The sequence below is a fragment of the Cydia pomonella genome, chromosome 19 (genome assembly GCF_033807575.1).
Source record: "Cydia pomonella isolate Wapato2018A chromosome 19, ilCydPomo1, whole genome shotgun sequence".
In the NCBI taxonomy this organism is placed as follows: domain Eukaryota; kingdom Metazoa; phylum Arthropoda; class Insecta; order Lepidoptera; family Tortricidae; genus Cydia; species Cydia pomonella.
This window is the reverse complement of record NC_084721.1, coordinates 11,043,653-11,064,154: the sequence shown is the minus strand read 5'-3', so window position 1 is coordinate 11,064,154 and position 20,502 is coordinate 11,043,653. Positions and strand designations below refer to the sequence as shown.

General features: G+C 34.5%; 1 protein-coding gene across 2 annotated transcripts in view; it reads left to right on the top strand.

Moving 5' to 3' along the window:
• Window positions 1-20,502, top strand: part of LOC133528361 (uncharacterized) — a 131,262-nt gene that overhangs the window by 77,777 nt on the left and 32,983 nt on the right. The gene's annotated exons all lie outside the window — the stretch shown is intronic.

Below are 20,502 nucleotides of genomic sequence, written 5' to 3'. Positions count from 1 at the left end.
GTAGTCTGTTTTGAGTAGGCATTTAATCTTTGTCCATTTCTTATGATACCTCTACGTATAAACAGACAAGATTACGATAAAAAGTGAGATTTTATGATACCGTATTCTCTTAAAACACTGTTCATCTTGGGTGGTCAAGCAATAGTCCATGTGATTTCTTGGTCTAATAAACACTTGATGTGTATTTAGTGCCAGCCGGTTTCCCTTTTTTAATGTTTATTTTCATATCGTACAAGAGAAAATCTTATTTGAGTGACCAATTTGGACAGTTGTTCGAATATGTATCGTTTGGAAAAGGTATCCCTAAGTGGTAAATGTTTGTACAAATATTGCAACGAAAATTGTTAAGAGCATAACAAAAACACTTACCGTGTTAAGGAGAGCGTCATGTTTAATGTGGAATATCTTTTCGTATTTCATCCAAGCACTTTGCGCTTTTATCGTCTTACTTCAATCCAGAAATTGCTAAGCCATTTGCACAGTATTTCGTCGAATTACTTGCGTCTTTTAGCGTTCTCACTGACATGATATTTCATCCCGCAGACATCTGTCAAGTCGAACAGGATCAACTTTGCCGCTAGCTTATTAATTTCTCTTTGCTCCCGTTTATTGCCCGTTATTGGATTATTCCCGTCGCAACTTTTCCCTTCCTGAGTGATCTAAAATAAGATTCGTTGCTCCATTTTATTTAAATCTTGTTAGTTCGTTTAGTATCAAAGTTGAACTTTTTTGACGTGGACGTATATTGGACAGATGTAGATACAAACAAGCCTATTAACCCGGAAGCTATTTTGGACCTGGAACCCGAATATGACTAATTTAACTAGCTTCGGGCATGAAATAACATTCATAGTTTTAAGTTTTATACTCTTTGCACAAACATTGTTGTTAACAGTAGTATGAAGCGAATAAATTTCTCTGACCCAACCATTGTCTGTCGCAATTGTCATTTGCTGTCGATAAAATATGTTTCCGTTAGCCGGCCAATTGTTCATTAGATACCTAATACACGAGGTGTGTTGATATATTCGATAAAGATACACAATAGACAGGAGCTATTTGTTTTTTGTCCATCCATTTGTCTTCTAATAAATCATTTGTCCGAAGAGTAGCGGTATCGAACTTTTGTTCTATTCAATATTCATTGAGTTGGATAAGCGTACTGGGACTGACATTCATTCATACTTTCGTTGTCAATACTAGTTTATATTGTCGTCTTCAATATTTCAATGCCTCTTTTATTCAGTCCACATTATGTTTAGGTATTAATAAAATCTTTAAGAAAAAAATTCGTCAAATATCAGACAATGGGAGAACGAGAACACAATTTTCTTACAAGAAACTTCTCGGTCCAAAGAAAAGTAAGATAGAAACAATTAAGTCCTCAACGAAAAAGTTCGCTCAAACTCTGTAACTAAATACGACGAAAATCACTTAAGACCCTTAAGACTGAGCATTGCAATCCTCCCCAAGTTTTTATACGTACAAAAAGTGTCGAGAGAAACGGTGGTTGAGTGTCATACATTTTGATGCCACCGTTTTTGTCCCCCCTTGTTATTCTCGAGACAAAAACTGCTGTTGTTCGCCTGTCGGCGGTTTTTGCCAACTTGACAAGTTACTCCACGGCACAACTTTAATTTGTCGTAAATAATTACCTCTTTATTTGTCTCGCTGTTTATTTCCCTACCAATTATTGAAATTTATATGAACGACGTAATATAAGCGGAAACCAAGAGAAGTACCTACGGAAATACTAATGAGGATTTTGAATTAAACAACTGGCATGATTTAAGTCAAGCGTAATTGGACGAGTTCTAGATAAAGTCGGCTGTCCCTTTCATAGCAAATTACGTCATAAATCGGGCCGCTAAAATTGTTGCAACCAACTTAGCCGGCCAAGACAAAAAAGAGCTCGCCATTTCAGTAATTGGCTTTTATCCAAATTAGCCGGAGAAGGTTCTCTGAAATAATAACTTTTCACAATCTTAACAAAACATGTCAGAGGGTGAAACAACGAAATGAACTGTCAACTGAGACGTCCAAATCCAATTATTCTTGGGCTTACAAACGCGGAGATTCAAATTAACCTGGTCTCTCTTCCCTTTTTACAAGCTATCGTCGGATTCAGCGAAGTTTAATCGGAATTTCAGTTGTGATACTTGATTAAGCCTCGTTTTAATTTACACCTCTGAAAGTAGGCGCCATTTGCACGGGCTTTTAACGACATTCCCAAAATAATTAAAGTGCTACCGACATCACTGAAGTATTTTTGAAACACCTCATCGCTACCTATTCATAAAGTAGCATAGTAAGGTCGCCGTCTAAAATTACTCGTATTATTATTAATTGCGCTTTTTGTGTGTGTTACTTAGATATGGTATTGGTTTAATTTTGGAAGTATAACTATGTAAGATTTTTATGTAGTATAACTATGTATTAATGTGTTGTTCTTAAAATAATAAATTAATTTGTTTTATGAATACCTATCACTATTCATAAAAACAAATAAAACTAAAAATAATGAATTATTTTATTTTTATTTATTTTGTTCGCAATAGTCCAGCATCAATGATAAATAAAAGAAACAAAATTATCGTAATTTGTTTGATAAGTAAACAAATATGTTTTAAATTCCGCTTAATTTTTTTTTTGATCAGTTTATGTAAGATTTAATTAAATTTGTTTTAGAAATAGATCGTTGCTTTGAGATAAATAACATTTCCAAGGAGATTTTAGGCTAACATTTATATCAGTTTAATGTATTGTTTTATTAGGTGTTCACAGCGATGGCTTCTTTAGTTACTTTTAAGTGCTATTTTACGATTGTGTAAATAAATACTTACTATAGTTAGTCAGGTTTGTTGAGAGGGTTAACTAAATATTAGTTTTAATATGGAATATGCTCCCCGCTCATAGCGAAAAGTATTTTAAACCTTTGCTTACCATTAAATGATTTTTAAAGAGTACAATGTTATGTATGTATATAGTATGCGCAAATATGCACTAATGAGGTTCTTGAAACCTTGAATAATGTAGAATACCTACCAAACTTGATAATTTTATAGGTAAAGTATTAACTAATCGAACCAATTTTACTTGGCTTTCCCTGTGTACGATAATGGGCGATATAATTTCGAGCATTTGTAGAAAGGAAATTTATTAACTGACTCAAGAGTCCCACATATAAAAAAAGACATCATGTCAGTTTACTTTAAATCTCAAAAACAGTACTGCTTTTATTTGTCTCAGTTGCATGAAATCCCATAGAATTGATATTAAATGGTTTTAAAAAGCTGGTCTCAAAATTTACGATAAGGAATTATCTTTGCGCATCAGGCGTTGGTCGTCGCAGGTACAATTCTCAGTGACGGTAGACCTACTGATCAATCAATCCTAAACCCGCTAACTGACGTAAACCCAATGGTGACAGATGGAACTGTAATTGCTGGCCGTTTTTTTAAGGCAGATATTTTTTAGGACAAAGATCGGAGTCCAAATGAAGCCGTGTACGATTGATGGGACTTGAAGACAAATGAAAAACGAATGTTACCGGGCTGCGCTTGATTACTGCAGAGTAGAGAATTGTAGAGGAAGTGGTGTCAGAAATTATAGGTCAGCCATTGTCATTCACACATTACGGAAAATATGGAAGTAGACTAGCTGGGTCAAACAAATTTTAGAAATAGGTCACTTCTGTGGATAATATCATAAAAGTTAAGACTGTGGTACATATGAATGTATCCCGTTTTTCTTATTTGAGCCTCAATTACTGAAAAGATGTATATGGCTTGTAAGAAATTAGCTTTAGATTCCCTTAACTTTGCTACGTCTACAAGAAAGAAGCGAACGAATTAATCACACTATAAAATATGTATTACCCAGCTAGGTATACATATAAACATATTTTGGTTGGTTGCCTATTTTCTAATTCGCGTACATAGCTGAAGAAGACTTAATATCATAATCTTCTCTTCATGTGTCTCTTACTTTTTAGGAATAAAAAAATATTAAATATTCACAGAAAAAGTTAGAATTATGGCGTGTCAGTTTCCACAACATCTTCCAGTACTCGTCGGCCGCTGGAAGATGTAACGCATTATTAATATACGAATATAACCCAAATAAAACCTAGTATGATTTGTTTTTGTAATTTATAACAGCCAGTCAAATTAAACCAGCTATAAAACAGGTGCATATCGTATTGGATATTTCACGTTACATCTTGTGCTTTTTTGACAGTCTGTATAATCCTTATTAAAATTACTCTGATATTGCGTACTCTGGCAGGTGCAACCGCTGTTATTCAGACCCTCGGCTTTCCCCGATCCGAGTCGAGAAAAACTCGTAAGATTTACGACCCGCTACTTCGCCTCCGAGAAAAACTTACCCTCGGTGCCGCGATTTTCGAATTCGGGATTAAAATCTTTTAACCTTTAAAGGAGTTTTGAAATGCCCGTTTTGTCGCTATTGGGCGGTTTTATGGTGTTTATGTCTGATACACCCGCCACGAGCTCATTGAGATATTTTGTATATTTAATAGTTTAGGGTTTATATTGTTTTCATATAAAATACCTACATTTTTATTTAAATGCATTCAACACTTTTTGACATGTAAATAAAATTAAGTATATATAAGAGCTTGCCAAAGAGCAATGGAGCGCAACATGGGGTGAAAAGGATTGACCGGATCTGAAACACTACGTTGCGCTCCAAAACAGGCATCGTCGATGTAAGGGTCAAAACCGCCAGGCTAAAGTGGGACTGGGCAGGCCATGTACGACGTATTCACCCACAGAGGTGGACTAAATTAGCCACGGTGTGGGTGCCACAACGTAAACGCCAGAATGCTCGGCCTAAGCGGAGATGGCGGGACGACCTGATGCATTCCTCAGCAACTGGACGGATGCTGCAGTTAATCGGGAAGATTGGAAGTCTTTGCCCCACAGCGGTACACTTTACAGCCTTGAAAAAAAAGAGCTACCAGTCGTATAGTAAATAGGTAGTAGTTTGGCGTTTATAAGTTTTGTATATATTTTGCATACCATTTATGGTTATACATGACACTTACCACCTATCGCATGACCACCTGGTAATGTTCATCGTAAATAAAAGGTTCTTATTCTTAAATTATAGAGAGCTTAGAGTGGCCTTGCCATAGTCGTACATCATGTAAGTACAGTCGACGTCGAAGATTATGTTCACAATTTTCGCCTTATTACAAAGGAGTAAAGTGAGAGGGGTAGATAGAAATTAAATAAAAACATAATTCTAGAATACCTCAGTTTATACTAGGTATCTGTAGGTAAAATTTTAATCTGAAAGACTCGCCATTGCAATATTTGCAACTTTCGATAACGTTTCTCATTTTAAAATCACTGGGGTATAAATTTGATTTTGAATTTCTAGAAAAAGCCCCCAACCGACGGTGTCAAAATTTACGACCGATCCAAGTGGGGTTTTGTTTTTACCGAGCAGCGACCACAATTTAAACTGGGAAATGTGTACGCATGCTTGGGGTAAAAACTTTACCGCTTTTTAACGTTTACCTCAATCTATAAGCGTAAGCGGGAACAATGTTTGCTTTCAAGTATTAGATTGTTATCGTGTAGTACTTACATAAGTCTTTGACATCTTTAAATTGAGCTTTCTGTGGCAATAGGTCGATTTATGTAAGATTATCCTTTATCCTCCTAGTCGCCCACACACCAAAATTTGCCAACACAAATGCAATTTTGATTTATGATTACAAAAATTCAAAATATAACGGGATGGGGACCTTTTTATAGGTCTCTGGGTGGCTAGAAGATAAAGTATTTATCTAATATTACTTATTAAATAAAATTAAATCAAACTTTTAAAATATCTATTAGTTCTTTAATTTTAAATCAATCAAATTCATAATCATGGACCAAAGTGACAAGTTTTATTTATTCTGATTAGCCCTTCGTATGAGCAAATTGGCCAAAATTATGTTAAGTCAACCCATAGACACAAATAAAAAGGCTTTTTAGTTCTTATGTAAATATGTTTTGATGCAAGTAATTCTAAAACTACTTGCATAAAACATATTTACTTATAAATGAAACTGCATAACTAAAGGCAAATGCAAATGAAATAGAAAATCGTTAAAAAATATAAGAGTAAAAAGTATAAATATATATCAAAGAATATCTTATCGCTTTTAACTTACAGCCATCAGGGTTCCTTTAAAATTTTGCTCAAAGTTTTTGTGTTTTCGTAAATTATTGCGTTTATAATAAGGGAACAAAAGTGTTCGGAGCGTCCAATCAGAATATTAAATGAGCTTGCATTTTTTACAAGTCTTTAAAATGCATGGACAATTCATTATATTGAACCCTAATTGTGTTATATTTTAAAAGATTTTACCTTTTTTTAGAAATGGTGCACAAAAATAAAGATAAAATGTAATATCATCTTAATAGGTATATTTTTAATCACTTTATGACGACCGATCTGCCTATAAAGCCGATGGCGATGGTCCCGGGTTCGACTCCCGGTAAGGGCATTTATTTTGTGATAAACAAAATCTGAGTCATGGACGTTTTCTATGTATTTATCTATATACAATTATAGCTTTGCTTAGTTTGGGGCTAGGTCGAAATGTGTAAGATTGTCCCCAAATTTTTATTTATTTATTTTATATATTTATATCAACCTTATTTCTACCTTTTATGATATTATTACTAATTATGTATTCTTATTATATATTCATTTAATCCCGATAATGTTGTCACTTTCGCTTTACGGTAAGTATATCATTTTACAAACTGACAAGTTTTAGTCCATGTAAGTATTAGGCTAACGTTTGCCATCAATATTAATTAAAAACCTCACGCTTAATAAACAAACATCAGAATTCATGCGCACTTCAAAATTACGTGGCTACGACCAGCGCTCGTATTAACACAACAACTTTGACAGCCATTCTGGCAAAATTTGAAACTAACTGAAATTGCATGCATAAGGTAGGGACGTGCAAACTAGTTTGTCGGTATTTAAATCAGAATCCAGACGCTATCAATAATAATTTACATCGACTGATTGAGTTGATGGAACAAATGTACCTACACTATTAGTCATTGTACCTTGGAACAGCTGATATTTTAAATAATTCAGTATTATAGATATGCAGCATCATATCAGTGTAAGGGATACACAGGATACTTGGCCAGAAGGGAGAGTTGAACCATCTTGCCGTTGAGACAACGATGTTTCAGTGGTTAATATCAATATGACAAACCTTATATGACCCGTGACATCGCTTTCTTTCGCAAAAATGGCTCTAGTCATACGATGTTTCAAGTTTAAAAAACTTTACTACCAATGCTAAGAAAGGTAGTTAATTTAAGAAGAGTAATAATAATAGTAAATCAACATATGAAATAAAGAACAGATTTTTTTATATTTTATTTAACAGAATGCTAAACTTATGTTTAAATAACTTAATCTATATATGTCTCATCTACGGATACCTCGTATGATGGTCGATCTTGTCTACCTATACATGACAATGTGCAACTTCTAATCGCGCGGTGTTAAAAAGTGGCTGCTACTTTATCACGTGGATAAAGCCATCTGTACCCCTACTGCTTTTTGAAATAATTTTAGAAGCCTTGACGCTATCAAACACCTATTAAGACCCATTATAAAAACCGCCTTTTAACCAAATACAGGGGACAAAAAGAGTAAGTTCAAAGCCCGGTATTACGACACCAGACCACATCGCCTGTAATGAACTGAGGTTTTCACGCACGTACGGGTTTCCGACGGCGTGAGCGCGAGATTTGTGTGATAAAAAAGTGAGAAAAGACAGTGGTTCCACGTTTATTTGTTTAGAGAGGAAATGGAGGTTAGAACCGAGTGAACTATGAAGACAATATTTGGGGATTGTAAATAAAGCGTGAACTTCCGTGCTGAGTTGTGTCCTTTGATGTAACTACGGAATGAAAGTAACCAATAATGCGCTCAGTTTTCTTAATGGTCAAGTGATCTATGATGTATTGATCAATCTGCCTGTTTTTCGATACTGTGTGCGCAAAAATAAGCACTTGTTTTGTATTTGGATAGGATGGAATAGAGCAGGTGGGGTATAAAGATGAAATGAATTAGAGGTAGTTACATAATGAAAGCAATGTTGATTTAAATACAGCTTCCTGAACTGGAAATTAAAGCAGAAGGGTGAAATTCTCAATTAATAATGAAATGCAGATATATATCCCTAAGTTTTCCTGAACTTGCACATTAATTTGCAAGAACTTTCAAAAGGGGGAAATCAGCAAACAGCTCAATAAGTTTCGGCCCTAGAACGAGGGAGCATTAATTACTATCGTAGTTATGACGACGGAATTTTCAGAAGACTTATTTGAATATAAAATCGCTATTAGTAAATTATACAAAGTACCTAGTTCTTGTTTACTACCTCTCATTTGCCAAGAAAGTTAGGGAAATCGTTAGGAAAATTATACTTGCCTATTGAGTGAAAAGCTTCAATTCAGGACATTTTAGTACAGATTAAAAGTTATTTTTACCCGCAATTTTGCATAGAATACCCAATAATTTGAAGGTAAAGGGCCGGAGGATAAATGGATTTACAAGGGTACTAACCCTTTCGATAAGTACCCCAAATTGTAGGGTCATTTTATTTATTATCGTTCTGGTTTGAAGGATATATTTGTGAATATTCAGATATTTTCTGATCGGAGTTTCTTACAAAATAAGTCATCGGTAGCTAATATAAATTTCCAAACATTTTATGATTGTTATTTTCATATATGCAAGCACAGAGCAAATTTTCTTTTAATAACCATTTATGTAAGCACCTCTTTAACTCGCTCTAAGTTAATAAATTACCCGCATGTTACTTGTATACTTGGGTACATAATATATATTTATTTGTATATATGTATGTTTGTTGTGTATATACGCATGTATTGCTATTATTTTATATGTGTATAAATAGAATATTATTATATTGTTTAGAATAACTTGATTTGTGTTTCATATTCCCTCTCTTTGTATACAATCCTGCACTAACTGCAAGTTTCTGTTTGATCCAATGGTTGACTGGAAGAGAATGCCTTAAGGCATTAAGTCCGCCATTTGTACAATTTTATATCGTGCAATAAAGTTTAAATAAATAAATAAATATGTAGGTATTTGATAAGTTCCTTTCTTTTATGAAGTTGACTATCTTTATTTTCCATTTTTTTCTAGTAGCTGAAATAATTGTATTATCAGGATCTCATTTTATTTCCTGGCATAGTAGGATAGTCAAAACTATGTATGTATGAGAAGATATATAAAACATACTGTTAGTGACATAAATTATTAAGATTATCACTTATCTTATTACAAATTAAATTATTGTAAATTGTACCTCTGACCCTAAATAAAAGTAAAGTTACCGTTTGTAAGTGTTATTTGAAGCACCGACGGTATAAATTTGCACATAAATTCCAGAATATTAATAGTACTAAGCGAACACAAGTCAACTTTTGCACAGACATTATTTGTGTCTGTCTCGTGCCGCGAAAAAAACGAGCCAAGTCTTTGATATAGCTGCGACAAAACCCGTGGCAAATGCTTTGGTGACAGTTCAAAATAATGCTAAGTTCGTTTACGTGTTCAATTCGTTCAGTTGCGATGCTAAGTTTTAGTGTAGTACCTATGTTGTACATGACAATCGTGATTTAATTTATTAATTTGTTTATTTATCATTTCAATATTTAAGTGCCTGCTGGGATTATGTAGTTCAATTTGAGCGGAAGTACTAGTCTTTAAATTTTAAACCACGTTAAAGTGTTTGTTTGCTTTTTAAGTTGTTCATATCAATGTTTCCTAAGGGTTGGCATGCGACATCTCAGAAGAAAGAATCATCAATAAGCTACGGTTAATGCATAACATTAAGCCGGCTGTACACCTATTTGCCACCGACGAGATACAAAAATTTAATCGTATTATAAATACAGCAACAAAGTAACCGTAAAGACTGTTGTTAACGATGGATTGCTCTTTTGCATTTAACAAATTAAACAGCATGTTCTTTGACTCCGTCACACATATTACGAGTATTAAACTGCATATTGCCTAGCATGCTTCGATTGAAGATGTCATAATACATCCTGCTCGAGTATCGGTTTTCCATTATGTGCTGACCATTACCTACCTAACTACCATTCTAGAATACTAGCCGCGCCACTTCATCAATCAGAACCATCAATTTGCATCCAATAGCACCAGCGGCAATTATCGTGGTTCAGCCAATTTGCCTCAAGAATTGTTCAAAGTGCATAATAATTTTAAAGCTAACTAAAACATAGCTAGGGGCGCCAATTTTCATCTCTCACTCTATAAATATTGCATGTCGTGCTTTTTCATTTGTGTCAGAACTAGTGGTGTAGCGTAATGAATATGAATATTGACGTATATGATTTGAACTAATTGAGATTGAGATGGATTATTTGTAGGTGGTTCTTTTCGTTGTAATCGTGATACATTTTTGTATCAGGTAATAACTTTTGATATACCTGGGGTGGCCTATAACCTGTAACACGAGCAAATAGATTGTAGCGTATTCTTCAAACGCGGAAAGTTATTTTTAAAAGTCACTGAAAAAAATTGTTCAGTTTGAGCAGAACAGCCTAAAGTTTGATTGTTTGCTACTGTTCAAGTTGAGTATTTTATTAAACTTAAATTTCGCTTTGTTGTAAACTTAACGTTGCAAATAAAAATATAAAATTATTGTTGCCGCTATTTAGAATACTTGGCCAAAAGCGATCTTTTAAAAGTCACTAGGTAAATAGTATGTTGTTGAACGTCCCTTATTCGATTATTCAATATTATTCGTCGACTAGCCTTCAGTAACATCACTACTCGCAATCTTGTTACCATATTCTCCATTTATTCATAAAGCGAACACTATTTTATTTTGCCTGTCACTGTCTTTGTTAAGTGTACTGTCAATTCATTATGTTACTTATAAATAATGTTGCAAAATAGATGTCACGGTTACTGTTATGAGTAATATTTTAAATATTTTACTTGATTCAGTTAATTTTAACAATGTTTAATTTATATACATTGAGTTAGTGTTGGCGGTTACTTAATATTTATGCTGCAAACTGAAAAAAGTATATTGATATTTATTTGCATTATCATGTTCCCACATTCCTACCTATATGTCATCGGAATTTTTATTTAATTTTACTTTCACGTCAGTCTCATGATTATAATATCATTATAAACCATACAATCGAAAGCACTTATGTTCTCCGCATCATCGGAGCTTACTTCAAATCATCACTTGACCTCAATCGCTGTGTTTGATGCCTTATACAGCAATCGGTGAGAAATCTCCATTACCTATTGGCCAACTATTGGGCAATATTTCTACTGAATAAATGCGTAGTGCATGATATTTACCATATAATTTAAATGTACAGTTTTCTTTCCATACAGTATACTTATACCTATATCACAATATTCTTACCTTTATCTAAACAGTGGCGCGAGTAGTTTCTGCAGGATCGCAAAAAATCTCGATTCGGTAGGACAGGCTAAGTCTAATGTCAGATTCACGGTAAAAGTGTGTAAATAATGTTTTCTTGTGTCTATAAAAATATATCTTGTTTGTACGTATATAGTTTCAATGCGCCTGCATATACCTCGTGACATATTTCTTAGAAGACCTTCGCCATATAACATACAATTATTCGAAACATGTATGTGTCTGTCTAGAGTGCCTAGTGCATGAATCTACAAAAACCACGCTAGCGAAGGGAGCTATTTCCATTCGTGTTTATGTTCAGGACTCCCCGCGCGCCGAGTTTTATTGACAACATAAATACTTTACTCGTGCTTAAGAATATATAGATAGGCCTTTATGACAAACAGATACCTCTAATATATCAAAAAACGAAACTTTATATGCAGCAAATAAAAGTTATGAAGACATTGCATGTGAAAGGTAGATAACAGTAATTTATACATTTGACATCAAAATCGTGTCACGCCTGCCAAAGCGAAGCCTGAACTACTCCGTGCCAAAACCGTCTTAATATAACTAACATTAAAACCCTACTTAAACTAAAGTAAAGGTCGTAACTGTCAGCCTCTCCTAATACAATAAGTCATTTTATAGAGGAGCACAGTAATATCACTAATCGAAAAAGCCGTATCTGCATCAGAGATTCATAATAACATAAGGCTTTTTGTCTTAACAGGGGAATTCCGTCCGCAAACCGGGTCGCATTACAGAGTCAGTGAGCAACTATTCCCGAACAGTACCTAACGAGATGCATCCAAATTGCATTTCCCGATGCGCTCACGATTCTAATACCGAATTTGAAATCGGAATCAAACCACGTACGTGTAATTATTGCATTTGACTTGAAAACTTTGGCACGAATATCGAGCGTTGTGAAATATGTTTGAAATTGCAATCTATCAGTTACTAACATCTTGTTCAGAACCTTCGAAATTAAGAAATTTATCTAATAGTAATTTCTGAATTTTGCAACCATGTCTTTACCTTTAGCAAACTGTATTAGGTAATTGTCATTAGTACAGTATAGCAATTTTATATATGTACTTACAAAAATAAAATTATTAGTTGATTATTTAAATTGATCATGTTCTATATTAATTTTTAATTGGATATTTAAACGACCACATCATAATTATAATAACTAATTGCCGACTCAACCACTTTAAGAATAACTTTTCTCCAGCGTGCTATATTTGAATCGCGATCTGTTCTAATAGCTTCTTAAGTCTACAGGCACGTAGATTCCTTGTAAATTGGCGTCGTTTGAGATCTTAATTAAGTCGCTACAGTTTTTAGCTCCCCGCCCCATGGGAAAATGTCCTAAGTCACTGTTTCCACTTATTAATGGTGTAAGTTACAAACGCTTTTACTGTAAGTTGTTAAAATATACTAAATATCTTGTGAGTTTATCATTAAAAATGTAGTACTCGTAGTTGCATAAAAGTTCGTAATTTAATAATTAAGTACATCGGAAGTTTTTTTTCTAATTCATTACGCACAGCAAGTTGAATAACTTTTATACATAAGCATCTTCCTTATAGTTACGTACATTAGTATTATACCTTCATTTCATAATCAATTACTTACTATGCGTAATGAATGCAGTACTTACAAATAAAATTGTTTCGTTTGTAAAAATGTAGTCATCTTTTACATTTTCCCGAAGCAAATGCAACTACAGCATCAGACATGTATCCAAAATTGCTATTGCTCACTGTTAAAGTGTAAACGACATTTGCCACTTACGTCCATGCACTGATGACGCCGCGTAGTTGCGCCGTTTCGACTTAGATATTTACTTCGTGAGCGTAGGCCTGCCATCCGTTAGTCTAGAATGTTTACGTGACTCGCCATCCGAGTAGACATTTCAGTATTAATTGAGAATCTTAGATCTTATGTAGCTATCGTAATTTAACTTCGCTTGAATAAATGCAATAAATCACTCAATGTACCTAACAATATGCAATTCGAATAGGGAACCTAAGAAACCGTTGCAATATCCAACGTATTCAAATTTGGAAACAGAATGCAAAAAACTCCAATATATTTGGAACGAAACTTATCTTCACTCAAACAAAACGGTGAACTCAATATGCGAGTCGGGAATTGTTGCCAAGTCTTGCCTCCTAGGAACGGGGGAGAATTTTAGGCACGCGAAGAGGCGTGCCATTGGTAACAGATACCGAAGCTTGGCACTCGAGATGCCTCTTGGCAAATGTTTGGCAATGCCAAGCGATGTAACGGCAATGCGAACGTACCTACTTGTGACATGCGCAGCGGTTATCAGCGGGCTCGATAAGTCAAAGAAAAGCTGGATAAATAATTATTTTCGAGTTTTCGTTTTAAACGCAAATAAATTTGCTAAAAGTTTAAATTCGAAAACTTAGTGTTGATTGTATCTATGTGAAGATTATTTTATCTCCTTTTTTAAAAAGGTAAATGCAAGTTACTGTTCTTGCATTTTCTAAAGGTTTAGTTAATAATGATAAGGATGGAGAAAAACACGCTGTCTATGAAATTATAAACCAAGCAACAGTTTCTTATTAAACTGATCTCAGTGCGTTTGTACTTTGAAGTGATCAGTCTGATGTAATCTGTGTCACAATGCTCACCCTAGATTTTTCTCTCTCTCGCAGCAGAAGGGGGTTATGGGTTGTTTTTGCAAGTTTTCATGAGAAGGTCGTTGGCTAACTAAATTGGGTTATGTTGTTATTTCTTTATAGCCTTGCGTTGGGGATATGAGATATTTTTCAATTATGAATCCGGGTTAGTGGGGCAGTTGGGATTATTTAGGATTTTCTGTGAGTAGCATGATAAGTTATGTCATAACGCTTATTATGTCGACCAATATTAGCATGGATATGGAGGACATTTGCATATAAAACGTGATTTGTTTTTATGACTAAGTACGTGATTAGATTGCTAGGTTAGTGTATTAAAGTAAAACACATTTCAAATTTTAAACGAAGCATTGGTAAATATATTTGGCGTTTATACTATAGTATTTATGAAGTAAAAGTAGACGTGTAATATTACACACGGTTGCGTCGCCAGTTCCTTTTTCCTTGAACTTGGCTGGACACGCTACCGCGTATCTGGATACTTTATGTATGTGAAATATAGTATTATAGTTGAAATACTTTGTTGTGTATGATAATTTTAAGTTCGGATGTTTTTATTTAATATCAAAAAACCGTACTTTCTATATTAATTAGATACAGTCAGCGTCAAATACTTTGTAGCAGTCAAAGTGGCCAAATAGTTCGGTACACCATACTAAATATATGGTGTACCGAACTATTTGGCTACTTTGGTTGCTACAAAGTATTTGACGCTGACTGTACCTAGTAAAACACACTTAAAGATTTTAGTCTATCCAAAATCAAATACAAACCTACACCTACTTCTAACTAAACTAACACTAAGCCATCCATTTCAAAGTTCGAATTTTAAAGCCATTTAGCACCGTTAATTTTTCTAAGTGCTTTAGAACGTGCGCGCGCATTACCAAAGTATTAATTTGTGAGTCAATGTGCTCCGTCAATATTAGCACGGTCTTGTCCTCTAAAACAGTGCTTGTCATGTACGCAAAAATAGTACAGAGGTAGGCAAGGTGACATTTTTGATACACATATTTTATTATTGCAATTGGTCACTTAATGTGTGAGATACATGTTAGATAACACAATTAATTCAATTTGTTTTTCACTTTTTAAACGTTAAAAACAAGCGATGCATTGGTATATATTCCTAATATTACCTACCTATATATCCTCGTTTTCTAGAAGAAGAAGGTTTAATTTTACCAATACTTTTTAACCTTTTTAAATTAAGGTAAAGGATTAGTAGTAGTAGTAGTAGTAAAATACTTTATTGTACAAAGATGAACTTATCCCTATTAAGAGATATCGTCCAGTTAACTTTTGGGCAATAGATACATTTTGGCATAGAATGACAAAATTAAGTAATAACCTAAACACAGTACAATAAATGTTTAATCCTTATTATTTAAACTGGTAAAATTAAAAGGAAACAAAAGCAGTTTTGTCGAAAAACATAAAAGTTTACACCACATACCTGAACCAATTTGTACTTTTACCTTATTGCCTCTGAACTATTACATAAAACAACATTGTATGAATCCGTATAAGATATCTGTCTACTAATCTGGAGTTCACTATTTCCTAACAAAACAAAAATCGCTTGTTTGCCTATATAGAATAGTCACGTCAGAACCATCCCATCACTTACCTGTCTCAACAGAACCAATGCCTTGGCCCAACAAACCAAGCCGATTAGCTAAGAGCCAAGTACACCGCCAAGAACAACCCGCCATTAGCCACCAGTGGCGAGAACAAACATGTAAACATGCTTTACCCTCTTAAAAGGTTTTAGCCGGTCTCACGAGTATTTGTTAATATATCATACTCGATATTTGGGATATCAAGGGAGGTGATGAGGGTAATCTGATTGGATTTGTGAAGAGCCGGCGTAGATTTACTCGTATATATATGTGTATAGTATATTAGCTGAATAAGCCAATTGTGTACGTAGGTAATATACGTTTTCCCTAACCGACTAACATTTGTCAATTGAGTAAAGTTTCATTATCTTTGACAAAACCGCCAACACTACTTTTAAAAATGCTATATCACAATATTTATGGACTTTATCAGCAAACCGGTGATAGACTTAAAAATCAGGGAGTGTCAGAAATATAAATTCAGCAATAATTCAATTTTAATTCAAGTTGCATATTTCGTTCCATCAAGCATTATCATACATCTACAAGTGGACTGTTTGTGTTTTTAATCCTATCAAATACACTGGGAAATTTCCGATGTAATGGAAATTGATATGTAACCTGAAAATGTATTGAATTTATAGTTCTATGAAATCTCCGGTTTTACAAGCCAGTCGAACACGCTGTAAACTCGGCATCTAAGCCGTAACACGAGCTGTATTGTCGCGTTACCGTTAGTTAAGCTAGATTTCCGCAGATTGCAGACTAAAGGTTGACTCAGGCTACACCGCAGCGAACCTGAACCGTGCCAGGGCCTTAAGCAAACTACTTAGGTGAAAACCCTAAAGGTCGAACACAGAAGCGTATGGCTCGGGCTCCTTGAGTCAACACGCACATGTGTACCTATGTACACCTCTATGGTTCAGCCGTTTGAAGCCAGGGCGCTTCAAACCGCTTGTAATAGTAAAAGTACACCTGAGAGTGGAGTGTTTGAATTAGTCATCTACGCGGTTTTGATGGATGTCCCAGCTCCCCATTTCTTAGTCGATCGTGTATCGCACCGCACCTCTAGCTAAGTAACAGTGAGACCAATTCAAACTTATCAAAACAATAATCTTAATGATGTGTGCGTCTCGCTCGCGCCAATACATTTACGGACAAGTACATACATGTGCGGGTGATAACCCTTAATGACATCATTTAGATAGGTGATATAATTTTGATGTCATAGTATACGTTCGTATTGGCCTAAGTGTCAGTGGTCTTTGACGACGTTGTGCTTGAGGTCCCAGAGGGCCTACAGTTCGACGTGTTGAATCTCTGTCCCACTTGTAAATTTGTACGTTAGTGTGACAGGGAGGCCACACGTCGAACGTAGTTTGCGGCCCTCCGATTTCAGATGACCGAACGCCGGAAGACTTTCCTATCGGGCACGGTACGGTGTAAAGTAAGTTACCCTTAATTCCGCCTGTAACGCTAGAATCGCTATATTTCAGTGTATTTTGCGGCTCCGCGTCGGTTGTCTCGCGTGTAATCACATTAATCCTTGCCTTACTTGGAACACAGTAAACAGTTTATAGCAAACAAGGTTACGTGAGGGTTCGTCTGAAGGAGATTTGTTTGAAACGGATTTTATACCTATCGAGTCAAGGGCAGAATGTAATAACATGAATTATAGCGAATGGATCCAACGCTGATATGTCAGAAGTTCGTTTTGATTTCCTATTGATATATATATATATATATATATATATATATATATATATATATATATATATATATATATATATTACTTTAAGTTCTAAATTAGTAACATTTATGGTTTTCTCGCTTACATGAAAGTAAAGTGTAATAAACGATGTTATCACATACCAAAATTATGCCTTTTTATAAATAGAGGATTAATATAATATACAGTTGATATCTATGTTATGAATTTCATCTGAATTCGTTAATGTAGGTAGGCATATGATCTGTCAGTGTGAGTAGTGACGTTTCTAGTCGAAGAAATGTCACTCTTTATACTGACAGATTATAACCATAATAAATCCAGATCAAATTCATAACCTATTATTACAATCAGAAAACGCTTCCTGAAAATAACATAAAGTAAATATTGTACCTTTTATATTTATTTATTGCTCAAAATCTGTGTACCGTCCTCGGGATCAGTTAATTAGTTTCGTCTTGAAGATTTGCTCTGTAGAAATAACCGTGTAGGCGTATTGATTAAATAAGGTTGGTTAATTTCGCTAATTATATACAATTCAGCCTGCTCGTGATTAAAAGGTTCTGCGATTGTAATGGAGGTTGCGGGTTCGAGTCCTGTGCAATAGGTAAAGAGTTCTTTATATCTTGTACTTATGCGCAAAATGGAATTCAAAAGTGCGATAGAAATTAGAAATATTTGTTATTTGTTAATGAAATATTTAATAACCACTAAGCATAGACAAATTTAAACAAAACATGTTCGACTTTCAAAAGACTCTAGAAAATCATAGAATCAGAGACTCTTTTCTATCTACACCAGTAGATCACAGCAAACAATTTAGATTTCGATACGACATAATTGAATACAAAAGCAAATTGTAGACAATGACAGTAATGACACCTGACAACGAGCGTTGTTGACCTTATCGTATTTATAAATTATGACATAAAATTCGATAAAATGATAGGTGTATAAATTGGGTAGGTTTAAATTGAGAAACGTTACTTATTAAATGATATCCTGAAAATGGCACTGTAGAGAACAATTTTTCCTTCTGTCTAATGACTATCTGATTTGAAATGGAGTACTTATACCATGCTTACTTATAATTCACAAGTTACCTTTCTGCCTGAAATGCCAATGTACGGAATAATTAAACCCACCCCATTACGTGGTAAGGTCAGCAAAATACTTCCTCGAAATCAGTAAACAGTGATAAAATTTATTTATTTGTATTGATTAATTACTCCGATACTGTTAACAAGGTTTTGCAAGCGGTATCTTTGCACAGATTGCAATTACCCGCGTTTTCAATTATTGTTAACTAGTTAAGTGGAATGTTGTGATTTGATCATGATGGCCTAACAAGTTCAGCGGTTACGATTGTAGCGCTCTAAAGAGATAATGTTGGGTTCGTTCTTGTTAAAGTCAAGGCTTTGATAATGTCTACTTCTTACTTTGTAGTTCATCCGTTTTGTAACAACCTCTGGAATAAAAAATATGTTTCAGATTGCCATTCCATGATCGAAACATTTGTTGTTTCACCTCTTATTCGTGTTTTTAGTTATACTTATATAACTTAATGTACGACGCCGTATTATATTAAAAAAAAAAGTTATCACATAGTATTTTGCATAAATTATAATTAATAATGTTTATTTGTCTTACATTGATGACGGGTACTGTTGGTCTCGATACTTTAGGATACGGAAGCATATAAAAGCCACAAGAAAAAAAAAAATTAAGCTAAAGCCTTGATATTCGGGAACAGAAGAAACATCATATTATATATCATGAAATATTATATTGTGTAATCATTGTATTATGTCCAATAATATCGCCTTAGCAGCGAAATATTCATCTGGTTAGTTTAGTTAGTTAGGTTAGTTTATTTAATAACTTAATTAAGAATTATGTAGCTTTAAGGTTTTTTGGTTGGGGAGTGAAAACCAGCGGTCTCGCATAGTCTCATCCTTTTTACTACACAAATATTTGTTATTTCTAACTGATTTTTGACTGTACTTGCAATTTGTTGTTTTTGTGTTGGTAAATAAATATTTTTATTTATTTATTTACTTTGTAAATTCTGTATATCTTGTTAATATGCAAGTAATCTTTGCAATCGAAATTACTATTACTCAGTACAATCAAAATTATTGATGGTTATCGTTGTCCAAATCCTCAGGTCAAGCAAGCTCGCTCCAGTCACACAACACGAGTAAAATAACAAAATACTGAAGATCAATCGCAAAATCTTCAATCAAGTGCACCTTACCGTTATCCCTGACAATTCACGTGAGAAACCCGCAGAATAGGTTCGTTAAGACGGAGAGCCCTTGCGCATTGTGCCGGCGTCAGCTCAGACGTCGAGTGCCAGCCGAAATGTTAATGAGCCATTGGCACCATATTGGCACCATTGACGTGGGAAAATTGACACGCAAATTTTGTATGATGGAGGACTCTCACAACCATGATTGTCTGTATTTATCCTGTACAACATAGTGCAGTAAGGACTTTTACGTTCCATTTGTGTTTAATAGAAGAAAAGGTCGTATCTTACTGTTAGTTATGATTTTTACGTTAAAACTTGTATTAAAATGTGGAAAATTGTCTGCAAAGCTTTATTTTTATTTGATCATTTCTGTAATATATCTAAATATAACTACAACTTTTATATAACTTTTGCACGCACTGATCAAAACGAAGCATCGTTGAAAATCAAGCTCAAACGAATCAAAGGAAACCATTCACAGGCGAGAAATCTACATAACACACCGTACACGCACTTTACTATTTATATTCCCTTCGTATTCAGAAATCCGTACATTGGAAATCATATTTCCAACGTAGAGAATATGAAAACACCACTCAATATTTTATTCGACTCAGACCTTTCTAAGAGGTTGCTATCTAACGCCTGTTGACCCCACGACCCTCGGCACCTTAGAAACGGCGTACGTATGCATAATTGTATGCTAGCGT